General features: G+C 45.4%; 1 long non-coding RNA gene across 2 annotated transcripts in view; it reads right to left on the reverse strand.

Annotated features, from left to right (window-relative positions):
- Positions 1-13,683, reverse strand: part of LOC141423405 (uncharacterized) — a 75,986-nt gene that overhangs the window by 50,163 nt on the left and 12,140 nt on the right. For both annotated transcript variants that reach the window (XR_012448252.1, XR_012448251.1), the window contains exon 2: positions 10,948-11,051. This is a non-coding gene — a long non-coding RNA (uncharacterized lncRNA). The remainder of the gene's footprint in view (positions 1-10,947; positions 11,052-13,683) is intronic.

Raw genomic sequence — 13,683 nt, forward strand, 5'->3', positions numbered from 1 at the left:
GGAACAGAAGAGAACTGGAAATGGCAAGGAGTGGAAAGAGGGAGATAGAGCAGGAGAAAAAAAGTTAAGTGGAACAGAAAGATAAAGGAGAGAGAGAGAGAAAAAGAAAATGAGAAGTACAAAGACAACTTGGGTGGAAGAAGAGCAAAATAGACAGGCTATGAAAAAGGAATTCAGAGTTAAAGGGAATGAAAGAACCAGAAAAGAGACAAGGCCAGATGTAAACCAAGGAAAACAGAAACCAAAATACAATGGGGAACAAATGATCATCTAAAGAGAGACAGAGTAAGAGATAGGGAAGAAAGGGAGTGAGAGAAAGCAGAGGAAGCACTCCAGAATATATCCAGCCCCTGTCCCTGGCCTCTGCCTCCACCCAGCCATTCCGCAGCCTGGAAGTTCTTTTCCCAGCCCACTGCATTGCTGGCTTTTCCTCCTCTTCTTGGACTTTGCTGAACTGACACTTCTCAGAAAGGTCTCCAATGGCCACCCTAATAGAACAAACGTCCACCCTTTCATGCCTACCCATTGTCCCACATCAGAAAGGAGTACCCAGTTGATCCTTCTACAGAATTAATGAAAATATGTTCTTTCCCAGGCTTTTTTTTATTATTCACTTGAGGCCACTATGATCCTATCATATTTCCAGACCCTAGAACAATATCTGGCAGAGAAAAAGTAATGCTTAAAATTTGAGGAACAGATGAATGAATGAATGACAGTGAAGCCAAAATCATGACTGAGCCAAATCTTTGGCAATTAAGTCGCCAGGATTGTATGAGTGTGATTTTGAAGCCAGGTTGGTGTGAACTGGCAATGCACCACACCTGTTCTTAGCAGTTGGGCAGAAGCAGGACCATCTGTGATGGAAGCCAGAGTGGAAGGAAGCAGAGGGCAGGAGTCTCTGCCTGATGGGGCCTCAGCCAAACTGACAAGGATTCTGGGGAGCAGGTGGCTTGGAAGCTGAGCATTTCCTACCCTGATTAAAGGGCCCCTCTGGGGTCCATTTCAGACAGAATTTGCTTTCTCCAAAGTTGGAAATGTCCTGTGGACCAAAGTACATGATTTCCATGTGCAGTGAAGTTTCCTAACTTAACGGGCCTTCCATTGACTCCATTAGACCTAATGCAGACTCCCTCCCGTGCAGGTCTCTTTGCCTCTGTGGAAAGCACTCTCAGGAGCCCTTGGTCAGACCCGGCTGACCAATGCTACAAAGCACTCAGGGGAGCCTTCCAGTCAAGATCAGAGTACTTTAGCCTCCTGAAAATCCCCAGTGAAGGTTGCTCAGCTTCCTGGAGCCAGACAAGAGGCAATTATATACATTTGCATCTTGAGGCCAGCATAGGAGCTGTTTGGGGGAACTGCTGCTGGGGCCTGACTGCAACAGATGTGATGTCTGGACAGCCTGGTGGGCAAGACTCTGGGCAGGAAACCCCAAAGCTGACAGCCTCTCCAGGTCACATATAAGGTGACCCAGAGACTCAGTCCAAATAGCCTCCCACCCACCACAACCCTTTCATTTTACCTTTGACCTTCTTGTGTATGTCCATTTCTCTTTGCACACATTTAATTGTTGCATTCCAATAGTCAATTTCAGCTCACATTCTGTTTTAATATGTGAAAAACATCTAAAATGTTTCTTTTCTTTTTTTTTTTTTTTTGGTGGTATTGAGTTTGAACTCAGGGCCCACACTTGCTAAGGAAGGCACTCTACCACTTGAGCCACACCCCTCCAGCCCTTTTTGTTTCAGTTATTTTTCAAATAAAGTCTCTTGATTTTTGCCTGTGCCAGCCTCAAACTTTGATCTGCCTATACCCAGCTCCTGAGTAGCTGGGATTGCATGCATGTACCATTGCTCCTGATCCTGTTTCTGTATGACTTTTGTCATTGATACAGCTGATACTCCACTAATGCACAGGATATGATTTGCCACACTCCTATAAATGGGCCTTCAAGGGTTGTCCAGGTTGCTTGATGTTCTAGATACTGATGTAACAAACATCTTCTGCTTAGAAGTGGCCTCTTCTGCAAGACTATTACCCAGATGGGACAATGGATTTGCATGTTATTCCCAAAGTTTGTAAGAATTTGGATGCTATAAATAGCATTCACATATGTGATTTTCAGGCTAATGTCAATCAGCATTGGGAGTTAAAAATATTTTTCTATGTCTCTTAGATATTGATGTAATTTATTTTGTGTCCTTGATCAGAATTACAAATTAACATTCTTAGTGTTTGTCTCAGCCAAATGCAGTAGCCCAAACCTGTAATCTTAGCTACTCAGGAAGTGAACATTGAGAAAAATCACAATTCAAGGCCAGCTCTGGCATAAACAGGAGACCCTGTTTGAAAAAATAACTAAAGCAAAAAAGGCTGGCAGAGTGCTCAAGTAGTAAAGCACCTGCCTAGCAAGCATGAGGTCCTGAGTTCAAACTTCAGTACCACCAAAGAGAAATAAAATTGTCTCCTCATGTATTACTTCAAATGTGAATTTTTGTCATAGACTGTTCAGTTCACCCCGTCCTTCTATATGTGCATGTTTGGGTGCTGGTCACCACCTCTGGTACATGAAGGGGATGTAAATCACCAGGCGGCAGAGGGGCAGCCCCATTGGTGACAGCAACCATGCTTTCCCCATCCAGTCACCACTGACCTGCTAATGATATTAATGTGCTTTGTACCTCAGGCACTGTGCTAAGCACTTTATATAAATATTTCACTAATCCTTACAAGAACTGAAAAGCAGACATTAGAATTTCCATTTTACAGATGGAGCTGAAAGAAGGAGAGTAATTGCCCCAACATCATCCAGCCCTGTTGGGATTCAAATCCAGATCTATAAAGCTATGATGTAACCACTGCATTAGCTTCAGAAGAGGAAAACAGAGGGCTGAAAAAATAAATGATGAATGTGATACTATCCTTCCCCTGAAGGAGCTCATGGTCCTCTGAATATGTGAGTAGGAAGTATTTCAATAAAGAAATGTGTGGTCAGGGAGCCATGGGGACATTGGTGGAAAGCTCACCATGATAAATGGAAGAAAACTTCAGAGAGGAGGTGATTGCCTCATGGAGTACTGAAGCATGAATAAGAGTTGGCATCCTGGACAAGAGTTAGGCTCCAGAAGGAAGGGAGGACCAAGAGCTGGCCTCCAGGAGGATGCGTGTCTGGAGGTTGAAGGGGCTTATGAATAACTCCAGAGAGGAGGATGTAGAATCAGACAGATCTGGTTTTGAAATCTACCTCTTCTTACTAGCTATGTGATTAGACATTCACTTACACTCCTCTGAGCCTCAGTTTACCCATTGGCAAAACAGAGATTGTTGATTCACCAGTTGTTGAGAGGACTAGGGAACAAATGACAACAAAATGCTCTGTCTAGTGCCTGCCAAAGAAATTTCATCTGCTGTCATGGCTGCCACCTCTGAGGACCCCTTACCTCTGTTGCTTCATTTTCCCATCCCACCACAAAGCTGAAAGTGTCATGAGAAGGGACTGGAGGGGTTCCACCTGTTAACACAGACTTTGGGACCAAAGGAAGCTAAAGCATCCAGGTGTTGGCTTCATCTAGCCTGGTTTTAAATGCCACCTCTGCCACATATGAGCTTAAACTTTAGAACTTGGACAAATCACTTACCTCCATAGATGCTCAGTTTTATCACCTGTCAAATGGAGGCAGCATTCCATGCCTGGGCATAGGAGACACTGAGTGTTTAATGGTCATTTCCCCAAACCCACTGCCTTTAGATCATCAGCACACCCAGATGCTAAGGGCAAAGGTCTGAGGCAGATGCCCATGGTTATGATAAGATTAACATAAAATGACATCTGTGACCTCGATCTGGGGACTTCCCTGAGGGCCCCTGGGGCCCTTCAGCCCCCAGAGCAATCGGCTTGGCAGGGCCCATGGACAGTAGCTGTACCTCTGCCCCGAAGACCAACTTCTCCACATCCTCCCCCAACTATTGCGGGAAGAAGTGTGACTCATTCGAGGGAAGAGGGTTGGCACAGTCTCCCCCAGCCGCATGGGGCCAGCCAGCAGGCTTGTGGTTAAAGGACCTGCCTGGGTTGCAAAACAAGCCAGTTTGCTGTATTCTGGTGTCACGTGACTTGGGCGGGCACTGTGGATGGCCTTTTCTTCCCTGGCTCGCTGACTCACTGCATGCTCCTTCCAGTCACATGGATCCCACCCCTCAGTTCCCCCCACCCCACCCCCCTTCCCGGGGTGCTGAGCTGCTCATCTCACTTGGAGACAAGCTAAATTGGAAGAGCTACTTCCTTTTCCCTCCCCTTTTTATTGCACCATGAATTTAAAACTACATTCTTATTATGAAAAATATAAAAACCATCAAATATAGAAAAATAGAAGTGGGAAACCACCTGCTACCCTCTACTCCATACCCTCTGCAGTTTTAAATCTAGTTAATATTTTCCTGAGTATCTTCAAAGGCCTACTTGCAAGGCAAGTGTTCTACCACTTGAGGCATGATTCTAGCCCTTTTTCTCTGATTATTTGGAGATAGGGTCTCGCTTTTTGCCCAGGTCGGCCTGGACCTGGACCACAATCCTTTTATTTTACACTTCCTGCCAAAGGTGGGATGACAGACACATGCAACCATACCCAGCTTTCTTCCTTTGAGATGGGGTCTCAAAAAACTTTTTGTCCAGGCTGGCCTCAAACCTCAATCCTCCTGATCTCACCTCTCAAGTAGATAGGATTACAGGTGTGAGCCGCTGAAACAGGGATCCAACCTCATTTTTTTTAACTTATGTTAGAAGTGTATAAATACATTCTTCCCTTTTAAAATACTAGAACATTGCTGAGAAGGCAAGTGCCCCCACCCTGACAATTGCTGCTCCTATGATCAGGAAACATCTTTTTCAAATCTTTGCTCTTTGCGTGATGTATGTTGATTGCACAGAAGCTCAGCAGAAAGGTTGGAGTCAGGGGAGACTCCCATACTTATTTTCAGATATCTTTATGTATTGTTCCACAACTTTTTTTTTTCATCCATCAGAATGTGTTAGAAACTTTCCATTGCTAGTTTACATTGAGGCTCCACTTTTTTCTGTTAATGGCTACTTAGTAGTCAGTAATATAAATGTGCCATAATTTTAATCATTGCCAAGTAGTGGACTTTAAAGTTATCTTCCATTTTTCCACTATTTATAAGTAACACTAAAATAAACATTTTCTTCTACTCCTCCTTTGTCCACACACAGGCATTTCTTAAAGTTCAATGCCAACTAGAATCTACATCTCAGATGTGCATGGTTTAGGTGTGATAGATGCACTACATGAGGTAACAGATTTTGTCTACACCTTTCCAGATATTTACAGATGTGGGTCTGTGTGCACATAGGCAGGCACTCACTTTCCAAGTGTTCAAGTGCTCAAGGGGAAGATTGAAATACACAAAAAATTTCTTCTACCAGGACTGAGTGTCCTATTGACAGGCAGCATAGAATGAGAAAAAGCCAAAAGAGCATCCAAGGTGGGTGGAAAACATCAGTCACTAAATTCAAGTTCACTATCAAGATGGGGAAACTGAGGCCCATCAAAAGGAACTGACTAGCCAAGAATAAGCCACCGGTCTCTTCTTGCTGGATTTACCCTCAACAATTAAAAGGAAGGATGTCCTCTTATATAGCCTCCAGGAAAACGTCTTCCACAATCAAATAAGATCATTTCCCCTCCTTTGCTTAGAATATTTTGGTGGGTTTCTGTCCTCCAACTTCAGAACACTACCAGATCTTTGCTTTCTTTTTTTTTTCTAGAAAACATCAGAATCCTTTTTGTCCCAGGGATTTTGCATATGCTTCAGACTCTCTCTGGAACATTTCCTGCTCCTTCTTCTCCACATTCACACTCACTTTACTCACTCCCACTCATTTTTGAGATCTCAGCTACTGGGGCAAAAGCAGTCCATCTCCTATGATCAAAATATTGTAACTAATTCATTAATTAGTACAAGATAAAGCTGTTTTATTTCATTATTGTGTCCCCAGAATCTAGCACTGTGCCTATCATAATAAATACTTGGAAGGAAGAAAGAACGGAAGAGAGGAAAGGAGGGAAAGGGAAGAGAAAGGAAACGAGGAGAGAGAGGGCCAGAGAAAGACAATAAGATGTTAGCTTTCTGACACTACAACAAACACCTGAAATAAATCAAGAAAATGTTTCTTTTGGCTCTAGAGGTTCTAGTCCATGCCCATTGGCTCCATTGCTTTTGGGCCTATGGTGAGGCAGCACATCACAGGACAGAAATGGTGTCAGAACAAAACCTGTTTACCTAATGGCCAGGAACAAAAGGAAAGAGGAAGGTAACAGGGTCCCACCATCCTCTTCTAGGCCATACCACCAATGACATGAAAACCTCCCCCTAGACACCACCTCTTAAAAGCTTCCACTACCTCCCAATAGCATCAAGCCAGGAAAAGTGGACTTTTGGAGGACGCTCAAGATTCGAACTATGGCAGTCAGGCAGGAAGGGATCCAGTGAACATCCTGCATTCATCTATTCATTCATTGGGTTACTCACTATGCATTGGCCACTTATTACACACTAAATTCTGGGGACATGAGCAAAGCAACGAGGTCCCTGCCATCTTGGAGTTGGTGCTCTGGCTCCTGCCAGAACACTTCCAACTGCATTCTTTCAGTGCACCCCATAGAACGCCAGTCCCACAAAACACTGAAGAAAAAACACTGCCCATGCAGACAAGCTTGGCCCTGCTGCTTCCCCTCTCAGAATGCCACATCTGCATATTAAAGGTTTGGAGAAGTTTACAATTAAAAGAAGGCTAATTAACCAGGTCTGTCTGTTCCAACATCTTCCTGTCTGAAACCTGCTTTTTCTCAGGCTAACGTCAGCAGGCTCAAAGGCAGGAGACAGGCCACCTCCCTGCTCACTCTGGGTGAGCCTCCCCCTGCTGTCCAGCCCAGTTCCTCTCTGCTAGGAGCTTCTTTCTGACATTGCTGCCAAGGATGGGCCTTGCCACCATCTTTTCCAAGGCTGGGTTTCCTGGCATCTAGGAGCCTTCTGCCCTGACAGTGCTCCAGGAAACAATGCTCTGAGCCTCCTTGCTCCCACATGTGACCAGATCTCCTGCCATTCTGTCCTGGGGATTCAAGGGCAAGAAGAAACAGCAGGAGAGGCCACAGGGGCCAGGACTCTGATTTGGACAGCAGGAGCCTAGCCTGACCTGATGGCCAGTACTATGATGCCAGAAGCCCAGGCTTTGGCAGGGCTCAAATCTTGCTTGCCAAAGGAACGTGGAAATTGCCAAACCCCTGTGTGGAGGAAGATAAATATCAGCCTCATGTGTCTGATTCACTTCTGCTCGGCTCATCACACCATTTATTTGATGAAAGCTGCATCCATTTCAAAAAGTCCAAGAACCTCCTTTGTAAATGTGATTTAGCTTTGTCCAGACATCCTGGGTCATGATGGAAGGATTCAGGCCACGTGTCTTCAACTTCAGAAAGATTTATAGCCACTAGCTGCCCTTAGAGAATGCACTTCACCTTCTGGAGCCTTGGTTTCCTTATCTATAAACTGGTGATCATGTCAAGCTGACAGGATTGCTATGAATATTACATTACTGATATACATTAGTTAAGCCTCTAACATTTAATAAGCATTAAATAAAGTGGTATATGTTACTATTAGTAGTGGTGATTGCAGCCAGCATCTTCATCACTATCTTTATATGGTTTAGCAAACCTGAAGTCACAAATCTTAGGAATGTTGTATAGATTGTGAGGATAGATTAGGATAGTGGTGACCCTCCACCCCCATGAACCCTCTTTTCAGAATCCATGACTTTGTAAGGTGGTCCTGTTAGGGTGCTCCCCTCCCCTACAGTGACCTGGGCTCAGACAGGTGACTTGTTCCAGCCAATGAGACTGCTTAGAGGTTGAGGGTCCCAGCTGTCCCCACCAAATCCAGTTCACAACCAAATATAGCATTGGGAAGACGCAATGGAGACCAGCGTTGGTTCCCCCCAACCCCAAATAAGTTTCAGAGGTGGTATTATCCACAGCAACTGACATGACTATAGCTTGTAGCTGATCTACCTTCTTGCCTAGTCATCTCTTCTTTTGCTAGCCATACTTTTTTAATTCTTTTGATTCAACTGTACTACTTGGATGGGAGGAATGTAGAGCCCAAAGCCAGATTAAAAGAAATCATAAGTTTATCATCTTAACTCACATCAGCCACCACCCAGGCCACCTGGAAAGGACTTGCAGATTACAGATAAGCACTCCCTTTGACATGGGCTGTCACCTCATCTCAGGACAAGCTGCCATTTAGAGTACAAGGACCTGCCACTTAGAACCAAATTACAAGTGAGTTCACATGATTCCAGACACTTTATTAATGCAGGCTAATGGGAAGGAAGAGCTGTCTGAGTAAAGAAAAGTGAAAAGCATTTTTTTAAATGGACTGTGGTTTTATTGCTCCAGAACATGTACTGTAACTCAAACTAAATACTGACATGTTACCAACAACTAGTCCCCGGGCACCTCTGATGAGTGGAGTGGCTTGCTTTGCCATTGGCATATTAATTGTTTGAATAGAAGTAAATTCATCCAATGTATCTGAAGCAGTTTGTGAAGAGTTGATTCTCTGAAGTGCTCTAACATTAACCCTACAAATATTTATCCTGCAGAGAGGAACAACAACCAGGAAGATAAATCTCACATCTTTGCCTTTAGCTAGGTCTTCCCTCCCAGACTTTGGCTCTGCAGTAACCACATGTTTATTGAACGCTACCCAGGAATGGATTTAACAAACAGTGATACAGCTTCGTGTGCCAGTCACTGCGCTAAGGGCTACTCCTTTACTTTCTTACTGCCACCTATAAGCTAGGTATTGTTTGTTTCCCCACTTCACAGATGAAGAAGTAGAAAGTAAAAGAGTTAAGGTGTCGCTCAAGGTCATGCAGCTGTGTGGTTCTAAGTGCAACAGGTTCTAGACCTTCCCAGCCTCCCGGCCTCCCTGCCTTACATCTTGTGTCTCTTTTTTCGGGGACTGTGACCATCTATAGGTTCATCCAAGCCACACAAAAACCTTCCATAGGTCCCCTGAGAGTCTGTCAAATATTGCCTCACTCTGCGCCCACTCTACCACTGCCCCAGTCCTGGAAGACCACAAGCCTCTCCAATTGGTCTCCCTCACTCGATCCTGTCCTCCTCTGACTCATGCTCTTCGTGGCAGCCCAGGGGTCAAGCCTGAGCTCTATGGAGCCAAAAAACATCATGTGGCAGAAGGGGTAGAGATTTCTGGGTAAGGTGGAAAAAGCGGAGAGGCATGTGGGCCGTGACAGTAACTTAGAGGAGAAAACCTAGAAGTCGGGGGGTGCCCATAGTGGTCACATTCTTCAAAAGAAAGTCAAAGTTAACCATCCCTTCCCTCTTCATTCATCCCATGCAATAATTTACCTTCAAGAGGCTTGGCTCTCTGCTAAGGGACTTTGTGATGCAAAAACAAACAAACAAAAAATTTTGGTGGACAGCACCCTGTGCATTCTGATCTTCTACAAGCCAGAAGACCTCAGCCAGATTCTTACATACACTCTGCTTTTCTAGTATCCCTAAGTCTGTATAAACTTCTTGCAGTTCCACAAATGCCCCGTGCTCTTTAACACCTCAGAGCCTTTACACAGGCAAATTCTAGAACTGGAAGTTCTTTTTTTCTCATGATTCCCTCCACTAGATAATTCCTTCTCATCTTCCAGGATTCAATTTATGTCTCAGTTCCTTCTAAAACTCTTGCCTGAACTCAAGGTCCCAGTTATGTGTCCTCAGAAAACATTCCTTGCTAACTTCCCCTTGTTGCTCTTATTGTTATGGGTGGTGGTGGTAAAGCTACCGATGAATGAAGGAACAAACAAATGAGTGAACGAATGAATGATATGTTTGGCTTTGCCCAATCTGTGGGCTTGGGTCAAAGAAGTGTCATGTGCCCCAGACACACTACATCAGAGACCTCTGTCTGAGGGAAGATTCTCTGACCTCAAGGTTGAGTAAGAACTTGGGTCCAGAAAGAGGTTTTCAGCTTCTTGTGCTCAGCCATGGAGCATGCCGGGAATGTAGTGGTGAAGGGAGACACGAGAAAGGCGTGGGAAGAAGCAGAAGTGGAGGAACCAGAAACAGTCAGGACTGGAGGGTAGGGGGGAAGCTGCCTCCACTTTCATCAGGTCTCCAAAGTCAAGCATCTTTTGGTCCAAATTGTATGTCACAAGGACTATCGATAGTTAAAAAGAACCAATAGCCCTCTTTCTTGCTTCAGGTCCTTTGCACCTGCTGGTCTCTGCACCTGCCAGGCCCTTTCCAGGTCCTTGAAGGGCTGGCACCTGTCAGTCAATCTTACTTTAAATGTTACCTACTCAGAGAGCCATTTCCTGGTCTACTTCACAGTATTCCCTCATCCTCACTCCTCACTCTCTGCCTTTTCCCTGCTTTATTTTTGTCATGGCACTTGCCAATGTTTTCAGTCATCTTCTGTAACTGGGTTCTGTGTCTTCCCTACTGTGCTGCACTGTTTCCAAGTTCAGGACCACATCTGCTTTTTTGCTGCTCTATCTCCAGTACCTAATACAGAGCCACACTCAAGAAAAAGTTGTTGAATGATCTGAATAAACTGATGAATAAAAAAGGCCAGGGTGAAATTCTCATCTTTGAGAGTAGAAATAAGGAGAGCAAAAGGAGAAATTCAGTGTTCAAGTATGGGCCTAACATCCAAGGCCTGTAAAGATTTTGCTGTAGTAACATCACCACTTTGTTCCAATAGTTCTAGACTCTAGGGCTTTTCCCTTGTGGCCCTTTGTACATTTCAGATTTATGTGGTAGGGTGTGTGATTGTACATTTGCGATCTGTTTCTCTCATCTGGAAGCTTCCCAAGATCATGGCCTCAGGATCTCCTCTCCAACTCCTCACCTTCAGGCTGGTCCCACCTGAGGGAAGCAGTCTCAGGTCTAGATGACAGTCCCGTGATGCCACTCAGCACCACCTCTTCCCTCTGCAGCTGGAAAGACTGAGGCCTAGAATGGGAAGAAACAAATTGCACATCACGGTAGTGCTGCTCAGAGGAGTGTGAAGAGCAGTAGCAGGGCAGGAGACTGGGGCTTCATGCTGGCTGCACCAAGGGCCCATCCTACAGGTCCCCTGCCAGAGCACAGAATAGGCCACAGACTCTTCACCTCCATCTGCTTCCCTCCTTCCAGGCTACAGGGAGCTGCCCAGAAGAAACCCCAAACCTACTGCATGTAGCCCTGGACTAATGAGTTCAGACCGCTGGACCCCTCCTAAGGGAAAGACCATGTCCCTGCTTTTGTATTTGAACAAGTTGAAAGCTTTACCCTATCTCTACCTACCCCACCCCACACACATGGAGTGTGTGACCTTAGCTTTTCTGGGCCTTAGTTTCCCATCTGTAAAGTGGGACTGATAGAACCCTCCCAAAGTTAATGAAAGAAGTACTAGTCAGGAACATAGGGCCAGTGCTCAGGAAATGGTAACTTCACTCACAGTGCTTGCCCACCAACCCCCAGGCAGCTATTCCTTTCTCTTCCCTCTCCCACTGCCCCTCAGGATATGCCTTGAAGCCCACAGAGGCACTCAGGATGTCTGCCCTGGGATGCAGGTGTTCCTGGCTGCCAGCCTCAGCCAGCACCCAGCTTCTGAATGTTGTGCATACTTTGCCCATGGAGAGCTGTCCACAGTAAGAGGGAGCCAAGCCTGGGTCCTCTAGGCCGCCTCACTCTGTGAAGGATGACAACCCTAGCTTTCCTCTGAGCATCTCCAGAGTCTCCAAGAAATTTCCCATAATAACTAAATTCCAGGACCACCTGGGAGGGAGGAATTTCCATTTTGCAGTCATGGTTATATCTCAGAGATGCCAAAACTCATGCTTAACTTGACTCCACCGAGCACCACACTAGAATACTTGCTCGCTCTTCCTCCTTGCTACCCCTTGTATTTAGAAGTCTCTGTATAAAGAGTATAGCATGTAGGAGGAGAGGGAAGGAGAAAAGCAATGAGGAGTGCTTCCCCAGAGAAGCAGCATTTGTGAAAGCATGTGCTCATCTCCTTCCTTCCTTCCTCTGTCCTTCCCTTCCTTCTTTTCTTCATTATTTCCTCCTTCCTTCATTCCCTATTTCACATTCCAATTCTCTGTGCCTCCCTCTGCCCCTGGCTCCATCAGTCAGTATGTCTGCTCCCCTTTGGTGTCTCCTCTGGTAGCTGGCCTCTGGCCCCTGGAAACCATGTCAAATCCCAGTGTGGGGTGATTTCTGGTCCAGACCATTATCTAGGTCATTGGTGGCCTCTGCTTTCAGAAAATGTCAATCCCACTTTGGAAGGAAACCAGGTTTGCACTTGTGTCCAGGTCAAGGAAGACCAGAACTGCAGTCTGGGTCTGGAAGGAACCAGAACCCAGGCACACCCTTTGTTCCAGTTTTCAGAACCAACCAGTGCTGTCCAGACAAGCTGGGATATTGGGCAGTCAGGTGTCACCATTCAGAGCAGAGATTCAGAGAGGTGTGGCAGGAGAGAAAGCAGGAGGTGGATACTCAGGCCAAATGGTGTCATTAATGCCAATTAGAGAAATGGCCCATTATCACCATCTAGTCATCAGCATCACAGGCGTGCCCACCTGGACACCCACCAGGACGCGGCCATTAAATGCCCACCCCTCTCCTCTCCTCCTACTCTTCCCACATCCCCTGGGGGTGAGAGCTGTTCCCTGCCTGTTCCTTTACTCGGGTGGGGCTCCCTGAGACAGAGCACAGTACAACCCGTGATAGGACTGCCTCAATAGGTGGTGAGCTACTCATCTTGAGAGACATGTAAGAGAGCAATAAATTCCTAAGTCTGGAGTAAAGAGAATTATCACTGAACTGCCTTCCAAAACTAAGACTGGAGAATCTATTGGAAAGATGCTGGTTTCTTAATATTTTTTATATGTATCCACAATTCTCACCTGAGTGAAGTAGGTACCATGATTCAGACAGGTTAAAAAGCATAGACACAGGACTTGAAGTCACAGTCACGTTGCTGTGACTCTGAAAATGCCTGGCTTTGTTCTTCCACATTTTATTCAAGAAAAATACACAGCTGATTTAAGAGTCCAGGCCAAGGATCCAGGCTGACCTGGGTTGGGATATGCCATTCTTGGCTGTGCATCCTTGAACAAGTCATGTCACCTTGTCAACCTCAAATTATAAATGGGGACAAGAGCCAACCTTATGGCGGTGAAGAATAAATGAGACTATGACTGTCAAGTTCATAACAAAGTTCCTGGCACTTAGTAAGTGTCTTACAAAGTACTATTGTATTTGTGATAAAATGGGAAAAACAAGGACTTGGCTCTAGGAGGAATCGGGGTGACAATGGCAGATGCTGGTGTTCCTAACAGCTGCATAATCCAATCCACATAATCTAAGAGCTGACTTCAGCCTGAGTTGGAAGTGCCAAAGCCTTCTCCTTTGCCCCACCTTTCTATGACACAATGTACCTTCTTTGGTCTGAATCTCCAGTTTCTCCACCCTGCCCTGTACCAACAACCCCCCAGACTCCCTCCTCTCTAGACTTGACGTGAATCCTTTAACCATTAAGCACTTAACATCATGTTTTCCACCTTCCGAGGTTTCTAAACAGTAATTAGGCAGTGGA

This window comes from Castor canadensis, chromosome 5 (genome assembly GCF_047511655.1).
Source record: "Castor canadensis chromosome 5, mCasCan1.hap1v2, whole genome shotgun sequence".
Taxonomy (NCBI): domain Eukaryota; kingdom Metazoa; phylum Chordata; class Mammalia; order Rodentia; family Castoridae; genus Castor; species Castor canadensis.